The 16,855-nt window shown below is 39.8% G+C and overlaps 1 protein-coding gene across 1 annotated transcript in view; it reads left to right on the top strand.

Annotated features, from left to right (window-relative positions):
- Positions 1 to 217: 217 nt before the first annotated feature.
- The window catches only part of LOC124622347 (glutathione S-transferase D7-like), a 92,116-nt gene continuing 75,478 nt past the window's right edge, over positions 218 to 16,855 (top strand). The window contains exon 1 of the mRNA XM_047148024.1: positions 218 to 363. The gene's annotated coding sequence lies outside the window, so the exon portion shown is untranslated. The remainder of the gene's footprint in view (positions 364 to 16,855) is intronic.

Raw genomic sequence — 16,855 nt, 5'->3', positions numbered from 1 at the left:
ATAAAATCCCTTCCCCCATCCTGCCTCCACCCCCCCCCCCCTCCCGAAAAAAAGAAGAATCGGTGCATTGGCATGTCACGTACTTAACGCCTCACAACAGCTTCAGTTACTCCCATTAGTTTTTGTGCCGAATCACTGTACAAACTCCACGTCGTCTCATTCCTTTTATCACCCCGGCGTGAGACAGCGTTTCTCAATTTAGGATCTCGCTATAAAACAGTCCACAAATCAGCGGCGATAGCAGCACATTCCAGCGGCCTAGGCGTGTCTGCAGTGCTCCAATCTCTGTGTGACTGCCTGCTAGACAAACGGCAGCGCACGCAGCTGCACGAAGTGTCCCTTCAGCTGCGAACAACTTGGAACGTAAGTCACTCAAATATCTCCGTTACAATGTGTTCGTCCTTTATAATTTAACTGGAAAATATTTCATTCTCCGTTGTAGGATGCATATTTAAGTCATTTATTCTCTTTGCTGTTCTGTGAGTTACGCTTCGCGCATGGTATGAGGTAGGCCTGGAGTGAAAAGACGGAATCTTCGTCCTGGAGTTTCACTGTTTACTAATCTTCTACATATTTTACTGCTTTTTGGTTTGTATTCGATACAGGGCATACTATTATTTAGCAAATAAACAATATAAATATACAGCCTACAACAGACAATGTTCTCCTTCACGAAATATTTGGAGGATGTGGTCTCGCACATCAACAAGATTATACTGTAAACCTGCTGCGTCCCGCGGTGTTACCTGCGGTTAAACAGTTGTTTATAAAGAAATGTTATTGCCTAAAATCACTTTCCACGCGTATTCAGCACGACAAAAATTATCGCGTGGAGGTACTTGAGGCCACTTGCGGCCCAGCAAACCGCGCAACATAAAAAAATCACCAAATTTTGAGACGATGTGAGCTGGCAGAATGTGTATCGCTCACAACTCATTCTTTATTCTTTATTTAAGGGAAAATACTAATCTCTACGCTAAACTTAGAGCATTCATTTGAAAGGTGGCTTTCATGGATGACTTTTAATCACGTTGCCGATCCGACGGGAACAGTATTCACGTTGATCATTCCACGAGAACAGCGATTTTTTTTTCGGAGTAAAAGGTAGGTAGACTGTGTGTTAATTCAGGATATTGGCTACCTCCATTTCAAAGTTCACCCAAATCTCACCAACCGTTTCAGCGTCAAGGGGTAACAAACATACTAACTCGACGAAGAAAGAAAAAAAAGCAATTTCTAGTTCGGTGTAGAGCAAAATTTTATAATATTTGCACGTGCCTGTTACCATCGAATAGGGTCGCAAATCATAATAAAGTCGAGCCCTACTGAAAGCCTACAACGCTCTACGTGTAAAGTCACGACTTCTCTCTCTCGTACAGCATTTACAAGACACCGTCACTGTGAGTCTTAAAGCGACTCAGAAGCTGTAAGATACGCCTGACGCTCAGCGGCTAAAATGCAACGGGCTTGTTGCAAGTATGGATTAAACAGTTTGAGGATTATACGAGGATTGGAACTTAAATAGTGGCAACTATTTATTCACAACCGATACAAAGAGTTATATGTTTGCACCTGTTACTGTCCTTCAAAGTAGTCACCAGCGTTGTGTAGAACCCGTTGTCAGCAATGTGGAAGGCGTAGTATACCGTTAGCAGAGCCTGTTTTGTCGACGACACGAATGTAGCGGTCTAAAGTTATTTTCGTGTACGACTGTGATGGTGTTATCCTAACGCATTGCGTTCCTCCACGGCAGACCGTCACTGCACGGTATTACTGTCCGTTTTTGGAGCATCACCTGCGACCAGCTTTGCGAAAGAAGCGGCGACACTTGTACGACAATGCACGGGCGCATACAGCGCAAGCTGTGGATGCTCTGTTCGGTCGATGGGACTGGGAAGTACTGCACCGTCCACTATACTTCCCGGACTTAGGTCGTTGTGACTTTGATTTGATTCCGAAGATGAAGGAACCACTTCGTCGCATTCGCTTCAGAACTGTTTCATAGATTCAACAGGCAGTAGACCGCTCCATTCGCACCATCAACAGAACAGGCTCTGCTAACGATGTAGTACGCCTTCCACATCGCTGGCAACGGGTTCTTCATAACGCTGGTGACTACTTTGAAGGACAATAACAGGTGCAAACATATAACTCTTTGTATCGGTTGTGAATAAATAGTTGCCACTATTTCAGTTCCAATTCACGTATTAGCATTGTATCCATTACGTTGATTCGTGTTATGTAGGACATATTCAACAATAAAAGCATTTTCGCCAATACGATACAGATGTGGCTGCCACCATCGCGAGTCTTGCTTAGAGATTATGAGACTAAAGTTAAGAGAGATGAGGGCATGTACAGAGACACTTAGACAGTCATTTTCCCTCGCTCAATATGCGAATGTAACAGGGAAGAGGAGAGATAATCTTGCTAATCTCGGTGCGATGCATCCTCCGCCATGCACTGCGGGTATAGATGTAGCTGTAGAACTAGAAGCCACATTTTGCCTTACACGTTACTTAACGTCAATGAAACTGCATGGAGTTTCGTGGGAAACAACGTCCGAATGTGTTAATCAAAAGGGCATGTCAATGCGTATAAATTTTCAATAACTATGGTTAGAATTCGGCTGTTGCAGAGCCACCGTGAAGGAGACCCAAGTTAGGTAGAAGTTAATTATTGATTTAATCTTACAGACACAAGTAAGACAATTCTTAGCTTTTGTTGCGTACTAGACATGACATGGGTTTGATTTACAGTGATGGTTCCTTCGAAAGGGCACGGCCGACTTTCTTCCCCATCCTTCCCTAACCCTATGGGAACGATGACCTCGCTGTATGGTCGCCTACCCCAAATTAACCAGCCAGCCAACCAATCCAATCTCAGAGGTAACTAATGCTCACGGGCGTTACAGCGTGTATTTAAAGCAAACGTAATTTGCATCCTCACAGTGCCGCTACTAGCGCCAGTCATGTTACTGGCAAAAGAGTAGAATAGGCAGCACTTGTTAGATGTAGAAACACGCCTACCAACGTTTGTGTATCTCGCACAGCTCCTTGGTGTTGCGCTTTTTCTTTCCGTCATTGTCTTTAGGTACTTATCCAAATTACAATCCTTGACATATTTGTGGACAATTACGCTCTTCGTGTGACAGGAATCGAAAAATGACGTCGTTGGAGACAACATAACCTATATTGTATTAATGACGAAAGTTACTAGTGCTAGGGTTGCCGGAATAAATTGAGAAAATTACCAAACATTGCCTGGCGAAAGGATTTGCTGACCTATATTTACTAAAGCTATTTACAGCTTTCAACAAATTTTTGTTACCTTTAATTTTGTGGTAAAAGTCGTTGCATGTTGTAACCGTCAAATTACAACAAATTCCTAATTCTGCTTTTATCGTATCGACACTCAATTATTGACTTGATCTTGCAAATCAGTAAAAAAATTCGCGAAGTGAATGGAATTCAAAAAATTCCGTACCGCTCATACTTTGCTATCGAACACAGGGGTGAAATACCGAACAGTTCCGTAAAAATCTGAACACCTGTCAACCCAGACTAGAGCTCATAAACTGTTGTCGAATAGAATATGCATAATGTCAAATTGTTGTCGAACAGAAAATGTGTAATGTCGCCGTACTGTGGAGGGAATTTTTGAGTGCATTCGTTATCTGGTTTATCGACTGCACGATATGAATTAGTAAAGAAGAGTTACGACATCTGTTGCACAACAGATAACAGAGTGCCTCGAAAGGTGTTGCTATCTGAACAGACTATCAGACATGGATTGTTGCTTAGTAGTCCAGTGAAACTGTCAGAAAAAAGCCTGTACCTTGCGAAAGGTGGAGTAGAAGATTTTATTTTGTTAACTCGTTCATATTGTTGGAAAGGTTAGAAAACCAAGTTTTGCCAACAAAGTTTCTCTTGTGAAAACTTTCTGCAGTTTTTCAGTTTTTTCAAAATAACTCAGTTTCATTTGCTCCTATCGCTTTGACGTCTATTTTCTTTTTTAAAGAGCACAAAATGCTCTACAAATTTGATTTTTACCATTTTTTTCTACTCCCAATATCCAAGGCGCTACAGCGCGTCAAAAAATAACAATATTTCAAATTTCTGCAGGAGTGCCGCGACTGTGTTGGCCGTATGAGGTTTTGCATTGTTGTGGATCAGAATGACCCCACAGGTGAGATTGTCTGGTTGTTTTGATTTGATCGCTTGGTGAAGGTGGTCAAGGTTTGCGAGTAACGCTGGGCATTCACTGTTATCCCAAGCTGCAGAAAGTGAATCAGGAGGGGGCCATCTTGGTCAAAGTAGGACGTCAGCATAACCTTTCCTGCACTCGTGTGTATGGCATTTTTGGCGGTGGTGACCCTGGATGCTTCCACTGAAAACTTTGTCGTTTTGATTCTGGTTCGAGGTGAGGACACCAATGACTCATCTCCAACCACCACTTGTGCCAGGAATGCGTTCCCTTCCCGAACATAGCGCTGCAGATGAGCAAGATAGTGGGCCATTCGACATGCTTCCTTGTGTGATTGAAGACTATGGGGCACCCATTGGGCACATACTTTGTGCATGTGCAGTCGTTCAATTCGACCGCGGCGGCTATGGCTTCCACTATCACTCGGCGGCCCTGGGTAATGAGTGCATCCACCAGCTGGACGATGTCACTGGTAATGCAGGGTGGTGCTCCAAACCGTGCATCATCGGCTAACGACACCTGTCCTTCCCTGAAGCGCCTGTGGGTGCCTTGACCCTTGCAAGGGACACTTGTGACATTCGTCGATGACTGTCCCTTCCTCCTACTCCTTCCGCTGTCAGAAAATGAACACTTATTTGCTCTTCTTTTGGCGCCTCCATATCACTGCACTTCGACTGGCAGCGTTAGACGATTGATGCATGCTGCTGCTAGCTCTGTATAGTCACGTGGCGTTCCAGACTCCGGCTTGTTTCTTTTTGAATGCCCCTTACACACACACACACACACACACACACACACGCACGCACGCACACACAAATGGTTCAAATGGCTCTGAGCACTATGGGACTTAACATCTGAGGTCATGAGTCCCCTAGAACTTAGAACTACGTAAACCTAGCTAACCTAAGGACATCACACACATCCATGGCTGAGGCAGGATTCGAACCTGCGACCGTAGCAGCAGCGCAGTTCCGGATTGAAGCGCCTAGAACCGCTCGGCCACAACGGTCGGCGTTAAATGTTATCTCAGTTTTGTCGTCCCAGCTCGGTTTAATTCGGTTTGAATTCCTTCTATGCAAACTTTCAACTCGGTTAATTCGGTTCGGCATACACCCAAGTTGACCCGTCGCTACTCACCGGACGCATCGCGCTTTGCCGATCCTTATTTCTTGGTTTTGCGCAGCACAGCATAGCCGGTGTGGACGTGGCTTAATATGTCGCTTCTTAAAATTCACCGCCCTACGGACGCCTAGTCTCTCGTGAAAATATTTCCCTGATGCCTGGCCGTTTCCACCTTTGAACCACTGTTGCCGCTTTCTACTGTAGACCAGTCAAATTGCAGAAATACCTTGCAAAAGGTGGGGTAGAAGAGTTCATTTTTTCAACTCGTTCATATGGTTGGAAATATTAGAAAACGGAGTTTTGCCAACAAAATTTCGCTTGGGAAAACTTTCTGCAGTCAAAAAACTTGGAAAATGTCGGCCTTTTTCCCGTTTTTTCAAAATATCTCAGTTTCATTTGTTCCTATCCCTTTAACGTCTATTTTCTTTTTTAAAGAGCACAAAATTCTCTACAAATTTGATTCTTGCCATTTTTTACTACTCTCAGTATCTAAGGCGCTACAGCGCCTCAAAAAATACCAATTTTTCAAATTTTGAGCATAGTGGCAAGATACCTTATTTTTGAACACTATTTTTTCAGTTTCTGTTTGTGTAGTTTAAATACATTATACAGCATGTTATATGTTGGAATTTACCACCTCATTTTCAAGTATTCAATTTCTCTGTATGAAATATGAGGATTGCTGGGCACCCAACTATTGTGATTCTTACATCCCTACCTGAAGTTCACTATGGGCGACCTCAGCCCTGGTATTTGTAAAACTATAAATATAAAAATACATCATTAAGAGACACACACACACACACACACACATACACACACGCACGCACGCACGCACGCACGCACGCACACACACACAGACACACACACACACACACACACACACACACACACACACACACAAAAAGATACACACGCACACAAAATAATTTGTCTCAGGAAACTGAACTATTATTAGCTGCAATAGGCAACCTAATTAGGTAGATAATTATTCTTGTGTATAAAAGCCACACAGTTGACATTAAAAATAAGTAGCTTTATTACAATTAAAATGCATTGTCAGTTACTAAAAAATGTTGACAGTTCTGGGTGTGTAATACTTGTAATATCGCAAATTAGCGCACTTGAGACAGATATGAGCATCACTTCCAACGTTTTGATGGGCCAGGTTCCTCAGTGTCACCAGAAATACCTTGAGTTACGGGTTCAGGGTCTGTACCTAGAGTTGATCCCAGATTGACCTCTTCTTTAAACAGCGAGTCAGCCTCAGCAAGTTCGTTGATTTCGTCAGCGGTTTCCTCTACATCCTCCATAACATCTTCTTCACTGTCTTCATATAAAAATTTTGGCACGTTTTCACAGTTGACCCCAATACATTTCTTGCAAATTGAAGAACATTTCAAACCCGCTTTTCTGCAGGAGCACGCTCCGCCACATTTCAGCTTGCATGAGCATGAAACAACGTGAAGAAGTGCTTCAGGTGCTGCATCTTGGCTCATTATAACGGGTATTGGACCGTGGTCACTGTGATTCCCGCCCCATTTCTCAGGAGTTTCAAGTTTCCCATCCAACTTTGGACTTGTTGGTAAGTCCGCAACGAATGATGTTGTGCAGCAGCTAGTGTCGGTGGCAACCGTGCAAGATTCAGTTTGTTTTTTGTAGCAGAATTGGCCAATAGCTGGTACCGCAAATGGTCTAGTGTGTGGGAACTGCTGACACCTCTACTATACAATGTGATAGTAACCTGTTTTGTTGCTGCTATTATTTCTTCACGGGTAGCATGTGGTTTATTGAACATGAAAAGCGTTGAGGTTAGGTGTTCATTTTTCGCAACAATATTGCAGCACTTAATTTTTCCTTGACCAAAAAAAGCGGATGTTGTATCACATCCGCTAAAGGCGTGAGTGAACAGAATATATTTACTGTCAAACTTGTAAGATGCAGTGGAAAACCACTTGTCTTCTGCATTTCCTCTTCCTGGCTTTAAGAAAAATAAGTTTTCAATGCCTTGCCCCAAACCGATCATGAGCACAAGCAGGTCAACATCTTCTCCTACAATGACAACACTTCCAAAATCTTTGGTTCTTGAAATGACAGATGTTACAATCATAACGTCAGCATCTTCTTGTGCCTGGTGCACGTCAACGCTACACTCCAGAAATTCCTTTTTAAGAAGTGTGATCAAACGCATCTTGTTTCGTTCGTTGTACAAGAACTTGTCCTGAGGGACTTGGTTCAACATCTCTGATTCAACCACAACGTCAACCGAAGAATGTTTTTTGGACCTACGAATCCTCTCAGCACTCTTTGTGCTACATTTGTCTCCCTCATATGGATACCCATCAAATACAATAGCAAATTGAGATACAAGTTGACGTTGCAGGTAAGAAACATAGCTTTGGGGTATTGACTTGAAGCAAACATTTCGAGTCCAAGTCACTTTGTGGATAAGGTACCCTCCATCAAAATTTCGTTTGGCATATGGCAGTCTTAACTGCTTGGTTAAAAAGTCGTCAGAATTCCCTTTTGCACATAAGAAGCATTTCTCTTTGAACTTGAACTGACCTTTTTCCTGTGACCGACGTAGCACACCTGTTGGTTCCTGAGGATGTCGAAGGCTAGCTGCTATCATTCTCTCATTAATGTACTTCTTGTAGTATGCGTCATGCACCATCACTTCACTGAGCGTTTTCAAAAAACGGGTGTGAGCAGACTCCCTGCGTTTAGCACTACAATTGATAAGTGTGCTCAGTCCTTTCTTTTTCATATTGCATCCACCACTCAGCACAGTTTTTTCGCAAATGAAACACAAATTGATGTCAGACATACTCATTTTCAGCACCACAACATATACTGAATGGAAGCGACTCCAAATTGTAGGACCCTTATTGTTGTGTGCTAATAGCTGTCAGCGCGCTGTGAACAATCACTAGAGATAATTGCCTTCCGTCCGCCAAATAATAAATACGCTTTTATCCGCTAAAGAACATTTCCTACATACTTTTTCTTATAACTGATCATTAACGTCAATCAACTGTAGAAAATGTACGGCACCTGCATGCAGTCATATTACATATTGTAACACAAATAAACTTCACGCAATCCGACGTGAATGTGTTCGTAGTTACTGAATATGATGCTGTTTGTCCTGGCCCTGCAGCAGAGAGATGGTAAATTCCAATGAATAACATGATGAGTAATATGTTTGTACCACACAAATAGAAACTGAAATAAGTGTTCCAAAATTATGTAATTTGCCACTTTGCTCAAAATTTGAAAAATTGGTATTTTTTGAGGCACTGTAGCGCCTTAGATACTGGGAGCAGCAAAAAATGGCAAGAATCAAATTTGTAGAGAATTTTGTGCTCTTTAAAAAAGAAAATAGACGTTAAAGGGATAGGAACAAATGAAACTGAGATATTTTGAAAAAAACGGGAAAAAGGCCGACATTTTCCAAGTTTTTTGACTGCAGAAAGTTTTCCCAACCGAAATTTTGTTGGCAAAACTCCGTTTTCTAATATTTCCAACCATATGAACGAGTTGAAAAAATGAACTCATCTACCCCACCTTTTGCAAGGTATTTCTGCAATTTGACTGGTCTACAGTAGAAAGCGGCAACAGTGGTTCAGAGGTGGAAACGGCCAGGCATCAGGGAAATATTTTCACGAGAGACTAGGCGTCCGTAGGGCGGTGAATTTTAAGAAGCGACATATTAAGCCACGTCCACACCGGCTATGCTGTGCTGCGCAAAACCAAGAAATAAGGATCGGCAAAGTGGGGTGCGTCCGGTGAGTAGCGATGGGTCAACTTGGGTGTATGCCGAACCGAATTAACCGAGTTGAAAGTTAGTATAGAAGGAACCCTCCATACAGTCCGGACCTCTCTCCCTGTGATTACGCCATTTTTGGTCCCCTTAAAAAAGGCTCTGAGTGGCAAACGATTCTCCTCGGGTGACGATGTCCAGCTGTACGTGCGGAACTGATTAACATTGCAGCCCTGGGAATTGTATGAGACAGCCATTCACCGCCTTGTGTCACAATGGGACAAGTGCCTCAGCAGCCACGGTCAATACTTCTAACATACAGGTACTGGTTTCTGTAATTATGCCTCCTGCTCGTTTCTTTTTGAGCGCCCCATTTGAAACTTTTAAAATATACTTGTGAAACGTCCGAAATTCACACTATAAATTTTGAGAGCCAGTGATTGATTGTAAACCAAAAGTCTGTTCAAGGGTATGACTGCATGCAACGCTACAGACAGCAATTTTGGATCTCTTGTTTTGAAATTTGGAAAACAGACTTACGAATCTCCGAAATTTGCTGTAGAGATTTTTACAGTTATCGGGCGAATGTAAGTCAGCCAAATTCCAGTTCACGAGCAGTTTCTAGGCTTTTGACATGAAATTCTGAAGATGATACACTGGAATTTGCTGTAATGGCTTGTCGGCGATCTGACAATCTTATGGCAGCGAAGTGCCTCATCTTGAACATTAATGGACGCCACACTACAGGCTGAAATTTGAATATACACCAGTAACACATTCTGAATTTGTTTTAAGATTTGGATGGTTATTGGACGATCTTAAGACGGCCAGATGCCTCGTCGTTTGCATGAATGGTGGTCGTGCTATAGGCTGCATTTCGAAAATGCACTCATGAGACACCTAGAGTTTGCTGTAAGGATTTTGACGACGATCAGGCTATTTTAAGGTAGCCAAATGCCACTGATTGACAATGAACCGTGTAAAGTTACCGTTACATCTTCGATTTCCTCAGTCGCTCTGTACTCATAAATTTCCGATTTATCATGAAGCTTACGTTGTGTATAGACCCACTTGCAAAAAACACCAAACGCTTCACGAATTTCGAATAAACAAAATAAATCATAAGTTACTGCACTTTTAAAGATCACGGTGAGTGACGACCCGTTCCTCAGCCACAGACTTGACTCGGCCTCGGTCGGTGCGACGGCGATGAACTCCGACCTCGCGCGGAACCGTCATCGATAGCGGCTGCCGACGCATATTGCGTGAACACAACTCGAGTTTGTAACAGTCTAGCTGTTTGACTTGTAATCCCCAAAACTATGGTTGCCATATGTAGCTGGGTCCTCGTTGGGACGGATTTGTACATCAACGAAATGTCTTGCCAGTAACGCTGTAATATGGAATGTCCTGCCCCTGCTCGTTCCTTGGCATGGCCGCACATTTCAGTAAGCAGTCGTCAGCAGTCTCGCATGTACACGGCTGTGAGCCGTGCAACGGCCTTGCCTGTAATCAACGCTGTCAATGGTGCTTTGCGAGCCATTCGTTCGGCATCGTTTGAATCACAGCATCGGAGTCTAAGTGCCTTGCCAAATTATACTCAGCTGCCAAGATCCCCAAAACAATGAGAAGCTGTTGATGCATAGTTGATCTGACACAGTTTTAACACGAACCTGTCTGCTTCAAGTACGATCACAGGAAACATATAAAGGATGCAAAAAGCTACACATACATTCAGCAACAAGACTGAAATTTTAACCTTGTACATTTTATTCTAGAGGTCTAATGTTTCCAAAGCAATGTATTCTAAGTTTTAAGTATTAATTGTTGTCAAATATTTAATTTCTTCTACTGTTGTGTTGTAACATCATTACGATATTCATTGATAAGTGACTCACATGGCTGAGCGACCAGATCGTCAGTCACCTTAGACTATTTTCCATACAGTCCAAATGTTTCATGTAAAATATTCGCAATTTCATATCGGATTTTCAAGTTAGACACTAAATTGTCAATAATAATATAAAATATGTTTATCTTCAATAAATCTTCTATCATTCATTCCTGGTTTCATCATGAAATCATTTCCTCACCTTAGTGCGCAGCTCCAGAAATTCAGGATCGATATTAATGGCACTGGCAACAACTTTAGATCAGGGAAAATGGCGTCCCAGTTTTCACGGAGATATTTTAAGTCATTTAATAAGTTCTCAAAGTGTCTTACCTCATTGTCAGTTGCAATATTTCGAGCTTGTAGTACTTTGCTTCTGTAGTCAATTGGTATCAATAACTTTGCTAAACTGTTTCCATGATGAAACACTTAAATGATTTCAAAGAAGCAAAATACGCGGTACCACAGAACGTCTTCAGTTGACAAATTTAACGTAGTGAGAGTTTCAGCAGCAATAGCAATCTTATCCAAGTGAGCTGAAATTGGTGTTGCAGAGTCAACCCAAGCACTCCAACGGGTGTCAGACATGGAATACATACTGTTTCAGAATTTCCCATCGCTGTGGACTGCTACTGAACAAATTGTAAAGAAATTGAATCACACCGAAAAAATATCTTCTTCATGACAAGTCCCAAATGCATGTACTTCGAATAATGATATGACAACCACACAGAGAAAACTTTACAAGACGGTTTCACAAATAGAAGTGGCTGGGCTCCTTTATAAGAACCCCTAATATTACTTCCTTTATAATAACCTTGTCCGCAGCATTCACTAATAGGAACTGAGTATTTCATAAGTGTTGATCGAATCAAACGAGCAATAGCAATTCTCATTTTCTGATTACAATTTACGAATTCCAAAAACCGTTCATTTATTTCATATTTATCAATTTCCTTCTTGAAATAAATATAACGCAGGTTAAATGATGTTCTTTCAGTATGACTTCAGTCAGGAGTTGCATCAACAATTATTTTCTCTCGGTTCCAAGATGACGCCCGTGACATGATGGGCACAACTGCAAATAAATTCATTCTGAAAATCACTTGACAGTTAATGCGCTTGTAATCGCTTGTCGGTATCAGACCTTCATAATGTGTTTTGCAAGAACTAGATCATAGTGACTGAAGAGCTCTAAAGAGCTCTAATATTCCGAAGAAAGTTCCATTATTTGGATCTCCAATTTTCTGAGCGGAACCTCTGAAGGTTTGACCAAGAAATAACGTCACATCAAGTAACGAAAGAGTTATCATGTAAGTTGGCTATTCTACGGACGAACAAATAAGAAAATTATCTCTTTACTTCCGAGCACCAGTATGTCATTTCATTTCTTCACTTTTACACTTCTTCCAGGACAAATATACACAAATAGAAATATTTTACTTTGTGTTAACTTGTGACTGCAAAATACTTTCTATATATTCTTCTTTCATGTAAAATCATCCTTCGATGGAATCAGAAGTGCCTTATCTTTGAATGTTGTTGGCAAACTTATCAGCAAATGGACATTGAGCTAAGTGTAACCTCCCAGAGAAATTTTGAACACAATAATTGAATGTTAACTAGAATACAACTTAATGTAACCTCCCAGCAAATAAATTTAAGGACAATGACAATTAAATGAAAACTAGCTATCTGACCCAAGTATAAGTTCCTCACAAAAAAAATGTCAATTCAGTGATAAGAAAATCTCAGTGACAATGAAAACGCAAATAGACCGAAATGTCGATCTTAGGCCCTGTTCACTAATTAAACTGTAATTCTTACCTTAGTAAAACTGCATCTGCTCTTATTTTTCGCCATAGCTTGGAGGAAATTCATTGCAAAAATTTTGAATTTAAGGGAAACTTTTCTTTAAGGAATAGCAAGGGAAATATTTCTTTCATTAAAGGATTCTTAGTTAAAAATTGCTTTGAAAACAAAATTATTATTGGGGCGATTCTTGGACAAATTAGTTACAGTTAATTTACATCATTAGCTGAGCTCAATGCTGCTTCATTACCTTATTTAAAAATAATATACCTCGTCCTGAATCTTGACCAGAGTGCCACGTCGACGCCCGCCGACTCCTCACTCGCAACTGAACTCTCTCGCAACTCGATCGCAACTGCACTGAACTCTCCCATTGCTAACTCGCAACTGAACTACATGCTCTCTGGCCAGAGATTCTGTGGCTCGCCATCGCTGCCTATGAAACGTACGCGTTTCATAACCTTCCACTGGGGGGGGGGGGGGCAAAAATTTGGCAGCGATGGTGAGTCATTTGGACTTGCCATCGCAAGAATTTTTTTTTTAACTAATTAACTTTACAGTTACAGCATATATACAGATATAGTACATGAATTAAATGTGGTGCACATGCACCGAGTACAAAACGTTAGACAATGACAAAAATGTATACAATGAGTACAGAGCGTATCAGCAAATCAGAAAAATGTATATACAATATAAAGGACAAGAGTGCACATATACTGTACTTCAGAACAAATCGAAAAATGTCTTTAGCATTTTCACAACAAATAAACATAATGGCAAAAAATCATGTCGACAAGTGACATAAGTGTACTTGCATTGGAGTTCAGCAAATCGAAAAAAATGTATAGGCCATGAACATAAATGATGTTAGCAAAAAATGATTTTCACTATGTGACAAGAATTAGGATAGGAAAGGGAAGGATTGCATCATGGTTGCAGCACTTTGGATTGCACATAGCTGCTCTGAAAGTCCATATCTTTCCACAGAAGTACAGAACCAAGTGACACAATTTGAAGTTCTTTTTCCATTAGTATTTATCAGCGTAGCCAAGACACTGAAATGTCGTAGTAATCTTCCATGTTATCATTTTGGCAGTACATCAGGTACACCAAACAGTGGGACCATAATAACGTCTTCATCACTCACGGTGGTGGACAGCATATCGTGTCAACACCACGCTCCAACGTAGAATTAGTGCAAAAACCAAATATAGTGCTCCATGATCATGAGGATGGACAAGACAAATGGATATTACAGTAATTCCAGGTAGTTAGGTCAGAAGGTGAAGGACATTAAGTCACAGACTAGTCTTGATTAGGAATTACATTAGTAGTTTGCGGCATTCATAGCCCAGTTATTGAACATTTATGTACCATGTATTTAGTATTACAGAATAATGTTCATAAAATTAAATTATTGGCATCATGGGTAATCATATTACAATTAACAGCGGCAGTCTTTGGCCAGTTACAAAACATATTTAGTATGACAGAATAATGTTCATCAGAAGTCTTCATTGAAAAAAAAAAGTCAATTATTGGCCTAGCATTAACATAATACATTGAGTTATACAAATTATTGGCACTCATTGGCCAGTTACCAAAACATGAAAAGTCATCACTGAAAACAAGAGCTAATTAATGGCATAATTATTAACATAATTCATTTAGTGACATTAATTATTGGCACTCAGTGGCCAGTTATAGAACATGAAAAGTCATCATTGAAAACAGGAGCTAATTAATGGCATAATTAATAACATAATTTATTTACATTAATTATTGGCACTCAGTGGCCAGTTACCAAAACATGAAAAGTCATAATTGAAAACAGGAGCTAATTAATGGCATAATTAATAACATAATTGATTTAGTTACATTAATTATTGGCACTCAGTGGCCAGTTACCAAAACATGAAAAGTCATAATTGAAAACAGGAGCTAATTAATGGCATAATTCATTTAGTTATATTAATTATCGGCACTCAGTGGCCAGCAAGTACTGAATAGTATAAAACATTGTTCATCATTCAGTATTATTCAGATCATTAAGAAGTCATTATTAAAAATCAGTTAATTACAATCATAGCATTAATAATCATGGGCATTATAAGTAGTCTCATTACAATAAACAGTGGCAGTTATTTGCCAGTTATAAAGCATTATTTTATATATTTTTTTTATCATTAAGAAGTCATTACTGAAGTGACATACTATTTAGAGCTGATCAGTATTATTCAGAATTCTCTTAAACTAGTAGCCTTATTTGGGACTGGTAAAACATTTTTTTTTTTGTGCTAGCAATGCATTGCGTTGGAATCGATAATTATTTGCTGAGGCATAACAATATTTGCTTTTGACCTATTGCTGCAAATGAGGATAGGTAACGTCATTCGTCATGAGTCAGCTGCAGCAAGGTTATGTATCAAGGCAGTATATGTGATCACATTTATAAATGATAGACACAAATGGGTAAAAAATAAAAATGCAAGTACTAGAACAGGTATAATAAGTAACAAGTTAGTAAGTATCATGAAAAGCTTCTCCTGGAAAAAATACAAAATGGATTATTGAGCTGAAAGAAGAAACGCAGACTATGCTGAAAAGTAGTGAACTTCGAATTAACAGGTAGTGAAATGTGTATAAAAAATGTGTTCCATAGCTGTCCTTTCCAAAACCTTCAGTCATCCTACTATGCAATATAACACCTGCTGTCAAAGCAAACTGCAACAAAATACTTAAATAACTACATAGCATAAATACATAAACTTCAACATCATCCTCATCTGTAAAGAAAAACTTCATTATTATCCATATTATTATAACTTCATTATTATCATCACCTGTAAAGAAAAACTTCATTATTCATAGTAGCATATTCTTCATCATTACTCTTCATCAGCATTCATTATCATCTGCAAAAAAAAAATCACTTCATTACTCATTATACAACTATTCCTTATCTCTAGCATATTTCATCACTTAAAACTAAGATGTGTAGTTCTGTCTGACAGCCTGCATCAATCACCTTGTATTCTGAAAGAAAAAATTAGTTAAGACTGCTATTCTACGATGAGTATAGTATATTCTTGTTATTGCTTGTTAATCCTGATCCATTTACTCTTCCTCATAAAGTTATTGCATCTTCTTTCGTTTATTCTGTAGGTGAAATTCCCATTTCTGTTTAATTTATTTCCTTTACACGTTATTTCTTTGTGAAAATGATGAACAAAGATTAATGTCTTGCATTTAAATCATATACCCACTAAATAATGACTGGTTAATGGTGACACAATTAAGCATACAGCATAACATGACAGAAAACGTAAAATGTCAAAAGCATAGACAGTGTTCAAAGGCAAAAATGTACAGAGAATATCATAATGCAGCAGCAAAAAAAAAAAAAAAAAAAAAAAAAAAAAAAAAAAAAAAAAAAAAAAAAAAAAAAGTCACGATGTTGAGATAATATAGGGCAAAAAATGTGTCAAAGTCAACTGGTGTGTTATATCTTAAATATTTCACAGTGCATACAAACAAAACTGGAAAACAATCACACACACAAAAAAATGGAAAATGTGCACAGTCTAATGTGTAACGACAAGACGAGCGACCTGCTAACCTTACCTTGCCGGGCACTTGCCAAGAAAAAAATACGATAGTCATCAATAATTAGTCACGTGAATATAATTGCAGAAATGATCATAAAAATTAGTAAATAGCGTTACAGTGTGATAAATCGTAAAGTATGTTCACTCAATAAAGGGTTTTATGTTGGATAAGTGGTGGTTTCCATTCGATTTTCTGGTTCTCAGAGTTTCGACGTGTACAACATTGGGGTGAGGAATGCTGCGAATCCGATATGGACCTGCGTATAGAAGTTCAAATTTACTGCACTTACCTTTTATTTTGCTGGATAAATAGTGTGTTCGTACTAATATCTTCTGTCCAATGTGAAAGTCTCGGCGCGTACAAACCTGTTTTTGCTGTCTTCTCCGGCGCTCTGCGGCACGTTTGGTGTTGTTCAGCGCAATGTCAATTATTTCATGGTGTCTTAGCCG

This window comes from Schistocerca americana, chromosome 7, assembly GCF_021461395.2.
Source record: "Schistocerca americana isolate TAMUIC-IGC-003095 chromosome 7, iqSchAmer2.1, whole genome shotgun sequence".
NCBI classification, from domain to species: Eukaryota; Metazoa; Arthropoda; class Insecta; order Orthoptera; family Acrididae; genus Schistocerca; species Schistocerca americana.
This window is presented reverse-complemented; position numbering and strand designations above follow the sequence as displayed.